This window comes from Zea mays, chromosome 10 (genome assembly GCF_902167145.1).
Source record: "Zea mays cultivar B73 chromosome 10, Zm-B73-REFERENCE-NAM-5.0, whole genome shotgun sequence".
In the NCBI taxonomy this organism is placed as follows: Eukaryota; Viridiplantae; Streptophyta; class Magnoliopsida; order Poales; family Poaceae; genus Zea; species Zea mays.
This window is the reverse complement of record NC_050105.1, coordinates 79,440,231-79,454,851: the sequence shown is the minus strand read 5'-3', so window position 1 is coordinate 79,454,851 and position 14,621 is coordinate 79,440,231. Positions and strand designations below refer to the sequence as shown.

The 14,621-nt window shown below is 47.6% G+C and overlaps 1 long non-coding RNA gene across 1 annotated transcript; it reads right to left on the bottom strand.

The window, feature by feature from the left end:
* Nucleotides 1-12,798: 12,798 nt before the first annotated feature.
* On the bottom strand, nucleotides 12,799-13,962 carry LOC103641263 (uncharacterized). Its single transcript, XR_560203.3, has 2 exons — nucleotides 13,291-13,962; nucleotides 12,799-13,203 (listed from the first exon to the last, which is right to left on the bottom strand). It is a non-coding gene; the product is annotated as an uncharacterized lncRNA (long non-coding RNA).
* Nucleotides 13,963-14,621: the final 659 nt, after the last annotated feature.

The following is a 14,621-nucleotide window of genomic DNA, read 5'->3' as shown; positions in this document are numbered from 1 at the left end:
CTTGGGAAATATAGCCATCACAAGCGAGCATTCCATATCCAATGTATTCTTAGTAGAGTCATTAGGATATAATCTCCTATCTGTAAGTCAATTGTGCCACATGGGCTACAATTGCTTGTTTACAAATGTTGATGTTTCTGTCTTTAGAAGGAGTGATGGTTCATTAGCGTTTAAGGGTGTATTAGACGGCAAACTCTACTTAGTTGATTTTTCGAAAGAGGAGGCCGATCTAGATGCATGCTTAATAGCTAAGACTAGCATGGGCTAGCTGTGGCATCGTCGTCTAGCACATGTTGGGATGAAGAACCTTCATAAACTTCTAAAGGGAGAACATGTGTTAGGACTAACCAATGTCTGCTTCAAAAAAGATAGACCTTGTGCAGCTTGTCAAGCAGGGAAACAGGTGGGAAGCACTCATCACAACAAGAATGTGATGACTACATCAAGACCACTGGAGCTTCTCCATATGGACCTCTTCAGACCCGTCGCCTACCTTAGCATCGGGGGAAGTAAGTATGGTTTAGTAATTGTTGATGATTTTTCCCGCTTCACTTGGGTATTCTTTTTGCAGGATAAATCAGAAACCCAAGAGACCCTAAAGCGCTTTCTAAGGAGGGCTCAAAACGAGTTTGAGCTCAAGGTGAAAAAGATAAGAAGTGACATGGGTTCGAGTTCAAGAATCTGCAAGTGGAGGAGTACCTTGAGGAGGAAGGCATCAAGCACGAGTTCTCCGCTCCCTACACACCATAGCAAAATGGTGTGGTAGAGAGGAAGAGCAGGACGCTTATCGACATGGCAAGGACAATGCTTGGAGAATTGAAGACGCCTGAGCGGTTTTGGTCGGAAGCTGTGAACCCAGCTTGCCACGCCATAAACCGGCTCTACCTTCATCGCCTCCTCAAGAAGACCTCGTATGAACTTCTTACCGGTAACAAGCCCAACGTCTCATAATTTCGTGTATTTGGGAGCAAATGTTACATTCTAGTGAATAAAGGTAGAAATTCTAAATTTGCTCCCAAAGCTGTAGAAGTGTTTTTACTAGGGTATGACTCAAATACAAGGGCGTATAGAGTCTTCAACAAATCATCGGGTTTGGTTGAAGTCTCTAGCGACGTTGTATTTGATGAGACTAATGGCTCTCCAAGAGTGCAAGTTGATCTTGATGATGTAGATGAAGATGATGTTCCAATGGCCGCAATACGTATCATGGCGATTGGAGATGTGCGACCACAGGAACAACAAGAGCAAGATCAACCTTCTTCCTCAACAATGGTGCATCCCCCAACTCAAGATGATGAATAGGTTCCTCAAGAAGAGGCGTGTGATCAAGGGGGAGCACAAGAAGAACCAACTATGGAGGAAGAAGCACAACGGGTCCCTCCAACTCAAGTCCGAGCGACGATTCAAAGAAATCACCCCGTTGACCAGATTCTGGGTGACATAAGCAAGGGAGTAACTACTCGCTCAAGATTAGCTAATTTTTGTGAGCATTACTCGTTTGTCTCTTCTATTGATCCCTTCAGGGTAGAAGAGGCCTTGCAAGATCCAGACTGGGTGTTGGCCATGCAGGAAGAGCTCAACAACTTCAAGTGCAATGAAGTCTGGAGCCTGGTGCCACGTCAAAAGCAAAACGTTGAGGGAACCAAGTGGGTGTTCCGCAATAAGCAAGACGAGCACGGGGTGGTGACAAGAAACAAGGCTCGACTTGTGGCAAAAGGTTATGCCCAAGTTTCAGGTTTGGATTTTGAGGAGACTTTTGCTCCTGTGGCTAGGCTAGAGTCTATTCGCATTTTGTTAGCCTATGCCGCTCACCATTCTTTCAGGTTGTTTCAAATGGACATGAAGAGCGCTTTCCTCAATGGGCCAATCAAGGAGGAGGTGTATGTGGAACAACCCCCTGACTTTGAGGATGACAGGTATCCCGACCATGTTTTTAAGCTCTCTAAGGCGCTCTATGGACTTAAGCAAGCCCCAAGAGCATGGTATGAATGCCTTAGAGATTTCTTAATTGCTAATGCTTTCAAGGTTGGGAAAGCCGATCCCACTCTTTTCACTAAGACTTGTGGTGGTGACCTTTTTGTGTGCCAAATTTATGTCGATGACATAATATTTGGTTCTACTAATCAAAAGTCTTGTGAGGAGTTTAGCAGGGTGATGACACAGAAATTTGAGATGTCGATGATGGGCGAGTTGACATACTTTCTTGGGTTCCAAGTGAGACAACTCAAGGACGGCACATTCCTCTCCCAAACGAAGTACACTCAAGATCTTCTCAAGAGGTTTGGGATGAAGGATGCCAAGCCCGCGAAGACGCTGATGGGAACCGACGGACATGTCAACCTCAAAGGAGGTAAGTCTGTTGATCAAAAGGCATACCGGTCTATGATAGGGTCATTGCTTTATTTATGTGCTAGTAGACCGGATATTATGCTTAGCGTATGCATGTGTGCTAGATTTCAATCCGACCCAAGGGAATGTCACCTTATGGCCGTTAAGCGAATTCTTAGATATTTAGTTGATACGCCTTGCTTCGGGATCTGGTATCCAAAGGGGTCTACCTTTGACTTGATTGGATACTCAGACTCCGATTATGATGGATGCAAGGTTGATAGGAAGAGTACATCAGGGACGTGCCAATTCCTAAGAAGGTCCCTGGTGTCTTGGAGTTCTAAGAAACAAACCTCCGTTGCCCTATCCACCGCTGAGGCCGAGTATGTTGCCGCAGGACAGTGTTGCGCGCAACTACTTTGGATGAGACAAACCCTCCGGGACTTTGGCTACAATCTGAGCAAAGTCCCACTCTTATGTGACAATGAGAGTGCAATTCGCATGGCGGATAATCCTGTTGAACACAGCCGCACTAAGCAATAGACATCTGGCATTACTTTTTGAGAGACCACCAGCAAAAGGGAGATATCGAAGTGTTCTATATTAGCACCGAGAACCAGCTAGCCGATATCTTTACTAAGCCTTTAGATGAGAAAACCTTTTGCAGGCTGTGTAGTGAGCTAAATGTCTTAGATTTGCATAACTTGGATTGATCTATAACATACATGTGTTTTATGCCTTTGATCATGTTACTTTATGCATTTATGAGATTTGTTGTTTATTTATGGTGCTCAAGTTGTGCAAGGGATCCCCGAACCTCACAAGTCCATGTGTGAGTGATGCACATATTTAGGGGGAGAAGTACTACAACTTGACCCTTTGAAGACTAACCTTTGTGTTTGAGTTTACTTAATGTAGTCTCAAAGGTGAATTGAAAGGGAAAGGTGAACTTGGACCATGCAAAGACTTCCACTGCACTCCGGTATTAGTGTACTCACCTCCAAGTTCATTCTTATACTCGTATTGCCTTTTTGCTCTTAATTGACATTTTTGGTGAGGCAATGGGGTTAAAGGGCCAATAATAATCCTGTTTTGGTGCTTAATGCCAAAGGGGGAGAAATTAAGGCCAAAGCAAATGGATCAGCTACCACTTGTGAAATTTCGAAAAGAGTAGAGTTAGAAAATTTTGATTTGTCCAAAACACTCTTATTGCAAAATTTGGTCTCTTGTGGGGAGAATTTATGACTATGGGGAAAAGGGGGAGTTTTTGGCTCTTAATCAATTTTACTCTTGGACTATCTCTCTTTGTGCCCAAACAAGTGAGTTTGTTGTAGAGATAGGAAAATGAATTTGATTCGCAAAAAACAAACCAAGTGGTGGCAAAGTATGATCCAAATATGCCAAATTAGAGTCAAAAACAATTTGGTTCTCTTTTGCATTGATATTGCACTTCTTTTTGTTGCTTTTGGATGTGTTGGCATAAATCACCAAAAAGGGGGAGATTGAAAGGGAAATGTGCCCATGGGCCATTTCTAAAGTGTTTTGGTGATTAAATGCCCAACACATATTCTCTAAGTGTTAATTTGTGCCAAAGATTGAAGAAGTGCAAATCATATGACAAGGTATGTTTCTAGACTTAGTACATTGATTTGGGTACTAAGGTATTGTGTCTAAGTGCTAGAAACAGGAGAAAATAGATTGGAAAAGAGTTGGCTATGTACACCCAACTGCTGCTCGGTCTGGTTGCACCGGACTGTCCGGTGGTGCACCGGACAGTGTCTGGTGCGCCAGACGAGTCCAAGGTGAACCGGCCGCTCTCGAGACTTGACGGCGGCGTATGGCTATAATTCACCGGACTGTCCGGTGAGTCATCCGCGGCGAAGTCGTCGCTCTCGGGAAAAGTTCAACGACGTACGGCTAAAATTCACCGGACTGTCCGGTGGTGCATCGGACTGTCCGGTGAGCCAACGGTCGACTGCGCAATGGTCGGCAGCGAAATTAGTGGGCGACACGTGGCCCGCACCAACGGTCGGAAGGGGGCACCAAACTGTCCGGTGTGCACCGGACAGTGTTTGGTGCGCCAACCGACACCGAGGTGCAACGGTCGTCTACGCCAGAAAAGGAAGGAGATCCGCACCGGACCGTGTAGAGTGATTGTCCGGTGGCGCACCGAAATGTCCAGTGCGCCACTCGACAGAAGGCAAGATTAGCCTTCCAAGATTGTCTCCAACGGCTCCTAGCTGCCTTGGGGCTATAAAAGGGACCCCTAGGCGCATGGAGGAGTCACCCAAGCTTACAAGAAATATCCTAAGACTCCAAGACTCCATTCTCACGCATTCGATTCTTTGAGATAGTGACTTGAGCTCCATTTGAGTTGAGAACTCCTTGCGTTGTATTTTGAGCTCGAGTTGTGACTTGTGTGCGTGATTGTGCTCTCGTTTTGAGTCTTGTGTGTGTTGCTCTCCCCTCCCTTACTTTCGTGCTTCTTTGTGATCATCAATTGTAAGGGCGAGAGGCTCCAAGTTGTGGAGATTCCTCGCAAATGGGAGAAAGTCTAAGAAAGAAGAACACCGTGGTATTCAAGTTGATCATTGGATCACTTGAAAGGGGTTGAGTGCCACCCTCGTCCATTGGGACGCCACAACGTGGAAGTAGGCAAGTGTTACTTGGCCGAACCACGGGATAAACTCGCGTGTCTCTTGTGATTGCTTTTCTATGATTACTTGTTTGTTCGCAAGAGCTTGCTCTATAGCCACTTGGTTCTATTGCACTAACATCTTTATAACCAAGCTTGTGGCTATTAGTAGTTAATTTTTACAGGATCACCTATTCACCCCCCCCCCTCTAGGTGCTCTCAGCATCTCCCAACTCAAGATGATGGACAGAATCCTCAAAAAGAGGCGTGTGATCAAGGGGGAGCACAAGAAGGACAAGTTATGGAGGAAGAAGCACCAAGTGCCCCTCCAACTCAAGTCCGAGCAATGATCCAACGACATCACCCCGTTGACTAGATTCTGGGTGACTTAAGCAAGGGAGTAACTACTCGCTCAAGATTAGCTAACTTTTGTGAGCATTACTCGTTTGTTTCTTCTATTGAGCCTTTTAGGGTAGAAGAGGCCCTGCAAGATCCAGACTGGGTGTTGGCCATGCAGGAAGAGCTCAACAACTTCAAGAGAAACAAAGTTTGGAGCCTGGTGCCACGTCCAAAGCAAAACGTTGTGGGAACCAAGTGGGTGTTCCGCAACAAGCAAGACGAGCACGGGGTGGTGATAAGAAATAAGGCTCGACTTGTGGCAAAAGGTTATGCCCAAGTCGCAGGTTTGGATTTTGAGGAGACTTTTGCTCCTGTGGCTAGGCTAGAGTCTATTCGAATATTATTAGCCTATGCCGCTCACCACTCTTTTAGGTTGTTTCAAATGGATGTGAAGAGCGCTTTCCTCAACGGGGCAATCAAGTAGGAGGTATACGTGGAACAACCCCCTGGCTTTGAGGATGACAGGTACCCCGACCATGTGTTCAAGCTCTCTAAGGCGCTCTATGGACTTAAGCAAGCCCCAAGAGCATGGTATGAATGCCTTAGAGATTTCTTAATTGCTAATGCTTTCAAGGTTGGGAAAGCTGATCCCACTCTTTTCACTAAGACTTGTGATGGTGATCTTTTTGTGTGCCAAATTTATGTTGATGACATAATATTTGGTTCTACTAATCAAAAGTCTTGTTAGGAGTTTAGCAGGGTGATGACACAAAAGTTCGAGATGTCGATGATGGGCGAGTTGACCTACTTCCTTGGGTTCCAAGTGAAACAACTCAAGGACGGCACCTTCCTCTCCCAAACGAAGTACACTCAAGATCTTCTCAAGAGGTTTGGAATGAAGGACGCTAAGCCCGCGAAGACACCGATGGGAACCGACGGGCATGTCGACCTCAACAAAGGAGGTAAGTCCATTGATCAAAAAGCATACCGGTCTATGATAGGGTCATTACTTTATTTATGTGCTAGTAGACCGGACATTATGCTTAGTGTATGCATGTGTGCTAGATATCAATCCGACCCCAAGGAATGTCACCTTGTGGCTGTTAAGCTAATTCTTAGGTATTTAGTTGCTACGCCTTGCTTTGGGATCTGGTATCCAAAGGGGTCTACCTTTGACTTGATTGGATATTCAGACTCCGATTATGCTGGGCGCAAGGTTGATAGGAAGAGTACATCAGGGACGTGCCAATTTCTAGGAAGGTCCATGGTGTCCTGGAGTTCCAAGAAACAAACATTCGTTGCCCTATCCACCGCTGAGGCCGAGTATGTTGCCACAGGACAGTGTTGCGCGCAACTACTTTGGATGAGGCAAACCCTCTAGGACTTTGGCTACAATCTGAGCAAAGTCCCACTCCTATGTGACAATGAGAGTGCAATTCGCATGGCGGATAATCCTGTTGAACACAGCCGCACTAAGCACATAGACATTCGGCATCACTTTTTGAGGGACCACCAGCAAAAGGGAGATATCGAAGTGTACCATGTTAGCACTGAGAACCAGCTAGCCGATATCTTCACCAAGCCATTGGATGAGAAAACCTTTTGCAGGTTGCGTAGTGAGCTAAATGTCTTAGATTCGCGTAACTTGGATTGATCTATAGCATACATGTGTTCTATGTCTTTGATCATGTTACTTCATGCATTTATATGATTTGTTGCTTATTTATGGTGCGCAAGTTGGGCAAGGGATCCCCGGACCTCACAAGTCCATGTGTGAATGATGCACATATCTAGGGGGAGATGTGCTACAACTTGACCCTTTGAGACTAATCTGTTTGTTTGAGTATACTTGATGTAGTCTCAAATGTACATTGAAAGGGAAAGGTGAACTTGGACAATGAAAAGACTTCCACTGCACTCTGGTATTAGTGTACTTACTTCCAAGTTCATACTTGCAATCTCATTACCTTTTTGCTCTTAATTGACATTTTTGGTAAGGCAATGGGGTTAAAAAGGCCAAAAATGATCCCATTTTGGTGCTTAATGCCAAAGGGGGAGAAATTAAGGCCAAAGCAACCGAATCAGCCAACCACTTGAGAATTTTGAAAAGAGCAGAGTTAGAATTTGATTTTGTCAAAATACTCTAATTGCAAAATTTGGTCTCTTATGGGGGAGAATTTTTTATTATGGGGAAAGGGGGAGTTTTTGGTACTTGATCAATTTTTCCATTGGAATATCTCTTGATTTGCCCAAACAAGTGTGTTTAACTTAGAGATAGGAAAAAGGATTTGATTTACAAAAACAAACCAAGTGGTGGCAAAGAATGATCCAAATATGTCAAATCTTGTGCAAAAACAATTTGGTCCGCAATTGCATTGATGTTGCACTTCTTTTGGTTGCTTTTGGATGTGTTGACATAAATCACCAAAAAGGGGGAGATTGAAAGGGAAATGTGCCCTTGGGCAATTTCTATAATGTTTTGGTGATTAAATGCCTAACATGTTTAATTAAGTTCTTAGGTGCCAAATAAAGCGAGAAGTTCAAATCAAGACAAAAGGTATGTTTCTAGACTTGGTGATTTGGTTTTATGTACTAACATGATTATCCAAGTGCTAGAAACAGTGACTAAAGAAGAAAAGGAAAAGACTTGGCTCTGTGCAGCCAACTCCAGCTCTGCTTGGCACACCGGACTGTCCGGTGCGCCAGACTGGTCCGCGTGAAAAGGCCGCTCTCGGGACTCGACGGCATCGTACGGCTATAATTCATCGGACTGTCCGGAGGTGCACCGGACTGTCCGGTGAACCAACGGTCGCCAGCGCCAATGTTCGGCCGAGCAATCCGCGGGCGACGCGTGGCAGCTCCAACGGTCGGCAGGGGGCACCGGACTGTCCGGTGTGCACCGGACAGTGTCCGGTGCGCCAACGGGCCCGGAGCTGCAACGGTCGTCTGTGCCTGATTTGGAAGGCAATCGCTCACCGGACAGGCTACAGTTGTTGTCCGGTGGCGCACCGGACTGTCCGGTGGCGCACCGGACTGTCCGGTGCGCCACTCGACAGAAGGCAAGGATGGCTTTCCAAGTTTGCCTCCAACGGCTCCTAGCTGCCTTGGGGCTATAAAAGGGACCCCTAGGCGCATGGAGGAGCTACCCAAGCATTCTCTGAGTATTCTTAAGCATCCAGACTCCACTCTCGCGCATTCGCTTCATTGTGTTAGTGATTTGGGCTCTATTCGAGTTGTGCACTCCCTGAGTTGTCATTTGAGCTCAAGTCTTCACTTGTGTGCGTGGTTGTGCTGCGTATTTGGGTCTTGTGTGTGTTGCTCTTCCCAACCTTACTTTGTGCTTTCTTTGTGATCTCAATTGTAAGGGCGAGAGACTCCAAATTGTGGAGATTCCTCGCAAACGGGAAAAAGACTATAAGGAAGAAAGCTGTGGTATTAAAGTTGATCATTGGATCGCTTGAAAGGGGTTGAGTGCAACCCTCGTCCATTGGGACGCCACAACGTGGAAGTAGGCAAGTGTTACTTGGCCGAACCACGGGATAAAATTGTGTGTCTCTTGTGATTGCTTTCTCTATGATTGTTTTGTCCACTAGGACTCGCCTCAAAACCACTTAGTCGCACTAACACTTATATAACTAAGTTGTGTGGCTATTTAGTGTTTAATTTTACAGGATCACCTATTCACCCCCTCTAGGTGCTCTCACCAACTCATTGTGGTTTTTTCTCTCTCGTCCAGAACAACTTGCAGGTGCCATGAAGCAGACGTCTTCTTCGGTTCTTCCTCGAGTCCTTTGGAAAGATCGAACCGATGTTTTCGGCATTAATGATTTGTTTTCTATAAGCAATTAGTGTGTTGCTTGAGTAGGCCTATATATGTACTATAAAACATGCATGTCCATTTGTTGGACACCAAAATGAGCGGACGGTCTGGCCCATGGGTCCGGACGGTCCGCGTGTCCCGGGATTAGATTAATTCGGATGTTTATCCTTATCTCGTGCGTGGTTATCCATCTAATCACGTGGGAGTTTGTTGGCTATCTCTTAGGAAAAGGTCTAGACCTCCTCCCCTATAAATATAAAGGGGTACGGCCGATTGAGAACCCCCGAACACATTCCAATCGAACCAATTACCTTATTTACTTTTCCTGCCCTAGGAGTAGATGTAGCATAGTTCTAGTTGTAGTCTTCCACATATCCACCTCCACCCCTATTCGACTCTACGTCGTCTAGATCCGTCTTGGGTGGCCTGCCGATCCCAAGACGACCCTAGGATCTCACCCCTCCCAGGGGGCAAGGTCTAGTTGTCCATCCAAGACTTCTTCCTCGATTTGATCTCTTAATTCTTAGGCGACTCCACGTCGTCTGGGGACGCCCCGGGTGACCTGTCGACCCGGAGCACCTTAAGATCTTTTGCCCCCAGGGGACGAGATCTAGATTCCAGCAAGGAGGAGGAAGACGACCCTGTCGCCAGGTCGCGGACCGTCCGGCCCAGAGCTGCGGACCGTCCGGCCATCAGGCAGGGAACCCTAGCCCTGCGCCAGGTCGCGGACCGTCCGGCCCTGTGCCGCGGACCGTCCGCGCCTGACCAGAGAGCACCGCCGTTGGGTTCTTGTTGAGTGATTGGCGCTCCGAAAAGGTGTCAACATACTTTTTGGCGACTCCGCTGGGGAAAGGTTGAAGATCTACAAAATCAGGCTTATATGGCCGATTCTAAAGATCTCAACAGGGCTTCTCCAAACAGCAACACAAGGCTGACTAATTTATCGGCCGCTGAGCATAAAAGATTAAAAGATGACATGAAGAAAATAGACGAGGAGGTCCAACGACAAAAAGATCAGGTGCTCAAGGTGGCGGATAAATGGTTCCTCTCGCACTTCAGGGTGGATTGCCACTAGAAGACCGTCCAAGAAAGGGAAATAGACGCCGATTACATGTCATCCGTGCTGCAACAGCTCCCCACAATAGGTGATGCCAGGTCAGTCGATGATATTCCATCTATTAAAATTTCTTTTGATAATCGGATTAAAAGTATCACAGAGGATATAGAAAGGATGGCGCATGCATTAGGAAAAACTCACATGCCTAGTTTTTTATCACATAAATTAGGCGCCAAAATAATTGCGCCAAACACATCGGCAACAAATGGGTTTCCCCAGCCATACTCTGGTATGCCGATGGACTCATATCCAGGACGACCGTCACCACCATCTTCGCTAAATGGTGAGTCAACTCTGAGCGTGGCCAGACCGTCCGCACACAATAGCAGACCGTCCGGCCCTCCGTCAGACCGTCCGGCACCCTACGCCGGACAGTCCGGAGTTACACAGAGCCCACCACAAGGGTCACAGGTGTTGCCTGACGTGACCGAACAGTCTGAGGATAGTACCGGACCGTCCGATCCACCCGCAGACCGTCTGACTGTGCAGGTCGGACCGTCCGGAGCACCAGAAGTCACCTGCGATCCGCCTAGTGCGGAAGGCCGACATAAATATAATCGGCCACCCAAGCCCCAAGAACTAAAAAAGTCACAGGTCCCTGAGCTTGTTTGGCCCACTAAGGCCAAACCTTCTGTTCGCTCTTACCCGCACTCGACACAAAAGGAAAAGGTTAAGTTCACATTTAATATTACTAAATGTGATAAAATATTTGATGAGATGCTTAAACATGGTAATATTAAATTGTCACATGTAATTCCTCCAGTTGAACAATTAAAAGGGTGTGTTTATTGCAAATGGCATGGCTCCTTTCTCCATAACACCAATGATTGTGCCGTCTTCCGTCGGCAAATACAATCGGCTATAAACGAAGGCCGGTTGAGGTTTCAAAAAGAGGTGAAAATTGACAGGCCACCTGTTCCTGTCACCACATTAGAGCCAACGAGCAAAAAGGCCATAATTCGGCCTTGTGCGGCCGATAAAAGTAAAAATAAAAATATCGCCATTGGTGATCCTCGCACACCAAATATGTCACGCAGAATGGTTACTCTGAAGGCTCCGGACAAAAGAAAGACCGGAGGCACCGGGGGGCAAGCACGATCGGACACCCGATCACGGTCATCTGTCCTGCGTACGTCGGACGATCCGGGTACTAAGGTCGAACAGTCCGAGACAGGCGCGGATAGTCCGGCTATGATGGCCGGACGGTCCACAGATGGTCAGAAGCAGCAACCTCAGACCATCGGACCACAACGTTCCAACACAAGTGTTAGGAAACAAAACACTATTAAGACGTCTGGACGACTCAGTAGAGTCGGCCCTACTTTTGGTCAGTTGCTTGCCAAATATATGAAGAAGGTCGTTCCACACAACCGGCCAATAAAACAAACGAAGTCAAAAGGGCGACCTGTGCGAAAGCAAAAGCCGACTAAACGGACCCAAAGGGTAGCACAACCAAGATCGCCTTGTCATCCTCCTCCAGGGATAGCATGGTGTGTCCCGTTCTATCCATCGCTGATGTGTTGTCCTGCTCATGTGTGGGGTGGTACGGCGATGAATTCGTATTACTGGCCCAATCCGTTTGCTTATTTGGGCTGGGGGGCACCACAAGTTTTTGCCTATTGACAGGTTGATCAGGTAGACATGGCCGAAGAGGATGCGATCCGAAACGGCCTCTGTGCATTAAAGTCCCATCAAGTATTTATATTATCTGATCGCAAGAGCCGATGACTTGCATCGAGTTGAGTCCTTACTTCGGGAACAAAACCTCATGAGGTTAATTGTTTCCGAAGTTTTCGCTGATGCTTTTGGTTCGCCAAGCTCCACCAAAAGGCAGGGGGGCATATGTTGGACACCAAAATGAGCGGACGGTCCGGCCCATGGGTCCGGACGGTCCGCGTGTCCCGGGATTAGATTAATTCGGATGTTTATCCTTATCTCGTGCGTGGTTATCCATCTAATCACGTGGGAGTTTGTTGGCTATCTCTTAGGAAAAGGTCCAGACCTCCTCCCCTATAAATATAAAGGGGTACGGCCGATTGAGAACCCCCGAACACATTCCAATCAAACCAATTACCTTATTTACTTTTCCTGCCCTAGGAGTAGATGTAGCATAGTTCTAGTTGTAGTCTTCCACATATCCACATCCACCCCTATTCGACTCTACGTCGTCTAGATCCGTCTTGGGTGGCATGTCGATCCCAAGACGACCCTAGGATCTCACCCCTCCCGGGGGGCAAGATCTAGTTGTTCATCCAAGACTTCTTCCTCGATTTGATCTCTTAATTCTTAGGCGACTCCACGTCGTCTGGGGACGCCCCGGGTGACCTGTCGACCCGGAGCACCTTAAGATCTTTTCCCCCCAGGGGACGAGATCTAGATTCCAGCAAGAGAACCCTAGCCCTGCGCCAGGTCGCGGACCGTCCGGCCCTGTGCCGCGGACCGTCCGCGCCTGACCAGAGAGCACCGCTGTTGGGTTCTTGTTGAGTGATTGGCGTGCCGAAAATGTGTCAACATCATTGTCACTCGAACGCATCTATTCATTGAGAGACTCAATCAACGTGTAAACACAAAATTCCATAATGATACCCATTCGTCAGTGATCACTCACTTCAACAGTTTCCCAAGAACGAATTTCATTTCTAAATCCAACAGAGAAGAAAGAGTCAGATGCTCTTCTCTAGCATCGCCCGGACCCCGGTTGGGAGACCAGAGCAAGATGACCCCTCGTCGTTAGCCTGGATTTAGATTTCCTCGTCCTCAAACGAGGAAATGTCTCCTTGCATGGCTGAAAGGGCTCTTCAGGGACGCGACACTCACTGAGCCCTTTACAACTTCAGGGTCACCGATCCGATGGTTGCTGTCGTTATCTTCTCCATCTAGTAGGACTGTTGGAGCAAGTCAAACCAGCGTCTTCAGGGTCATCGATCCGATGCTTGTTGCCGTGATCTTCTCCATCTAGTAGGACTGTAGGAGCAAGTCAGATGCCAAGCAATCCCTACTTCTTGAGTAGCTTATCATCCAAAAAAGTTGTAGAGCAGGCATACGATTTACTTTTGGATAGATCCTGAGGAAGCACCTCCCTAGAACCCCATCCATCTAATCGGCGTGTGCCTTCTTGCCCATGGGTTGCTCCAGCGAGCCATGGGCCTCCTCATCTCCCTGCTCAAGTAATTCCTCTCTGCGGGCGCGGATATGGAGAGGAGGCAGAGACGGCGACAGTGGGATTCAGCGGGCACGGGCGACGACGTGGGAGAATTTGTTGCCACCTCAGCTTGCCCTCCTCCTCCCGCGCTGTGCTCAAGCCCTCGGATTCGGTAATCAGAGGCGGGGGCCACACTGGATGCGACGCTGGGTGGAGGAGGAGGTTGGGGCCTCGGTCAGCTTCTGGCTGATGGAGCTCGGTGTCGATGATGATTTAGGGATCTTTGGGGCGGGTACCCGGGCATTGGGCGCTGGAGCAGGATTCTGGATCGGAGATGGTGCGGGAGCAGGAGAGGAGGCTGGGAGAGCCATCGCGAGAGGAGATGTCGGGTTTGGGGGGGACGGCCGTGGCGGTCCCTAAGGGGATGACGATGGACGCGGGGGTGAGAAGACAGATGGGCGCGGCGTTTCGGGGGGGAGGAAGGAGGCGCAGCAGCGAGTGTGGGTGAGGGGAACGTCAGAACGTCCAGTGAGGGCGGGGGCTGGGGGCGGTGACGACACAGGCATCACGCGGCAGGGGCGAGGGTATGGTGAAGTAATGTGGGGCGAGGATGGGGGTGTGGCAGCCATAAATGGCGGACGTTGGGAGATGGTGGAGGCATGGTGAAGCAATGTGGATGCCCACTAAAAGTCACCTAAAGGGGTAAATAGGTGAAACCTAAAGTTTATAACTTTAAGCAAGCACTAAGGTCGGGGTTAGCGTTAGAACTTAATTCAAGTCAGAAAAAGAGGGAAAACAAATGAACCAAGAAATAAGGCGAGTGAACACGGTGATTTGTTTTACCGATGTTCGGTTCCAAAGAATCTAGTCTCTGTTGAGGAGGTCATAAAGATCGGGTCTATTTCAACCATTTCCCTCTCTCAAACACACTTAGATCGAGTGAGCCTTCTTCCTTAATCTCACGGGTCACTAAGACCCTGCAAGGATCACCACACACTTGGTGTCTCTTGCCTCGCTTACAAAGCACTTGAGAATAAGAATGGAAAAAAGAAGAAAGGCAATCCAAGCGACAAGAACTCAAATAAACACAAAAATCTCTCTCTCACAAGCCACTAAGTGTTTCGAATGAATTTTGGACTCAGAGAGGATTTGATCTTTTGTATTGTGTCTTGGAGTGAATGCTAGAGCTCTTGTATTGAATGTGATCTTCAGAAAACTTGGATACTTGAAGTTATGGTGG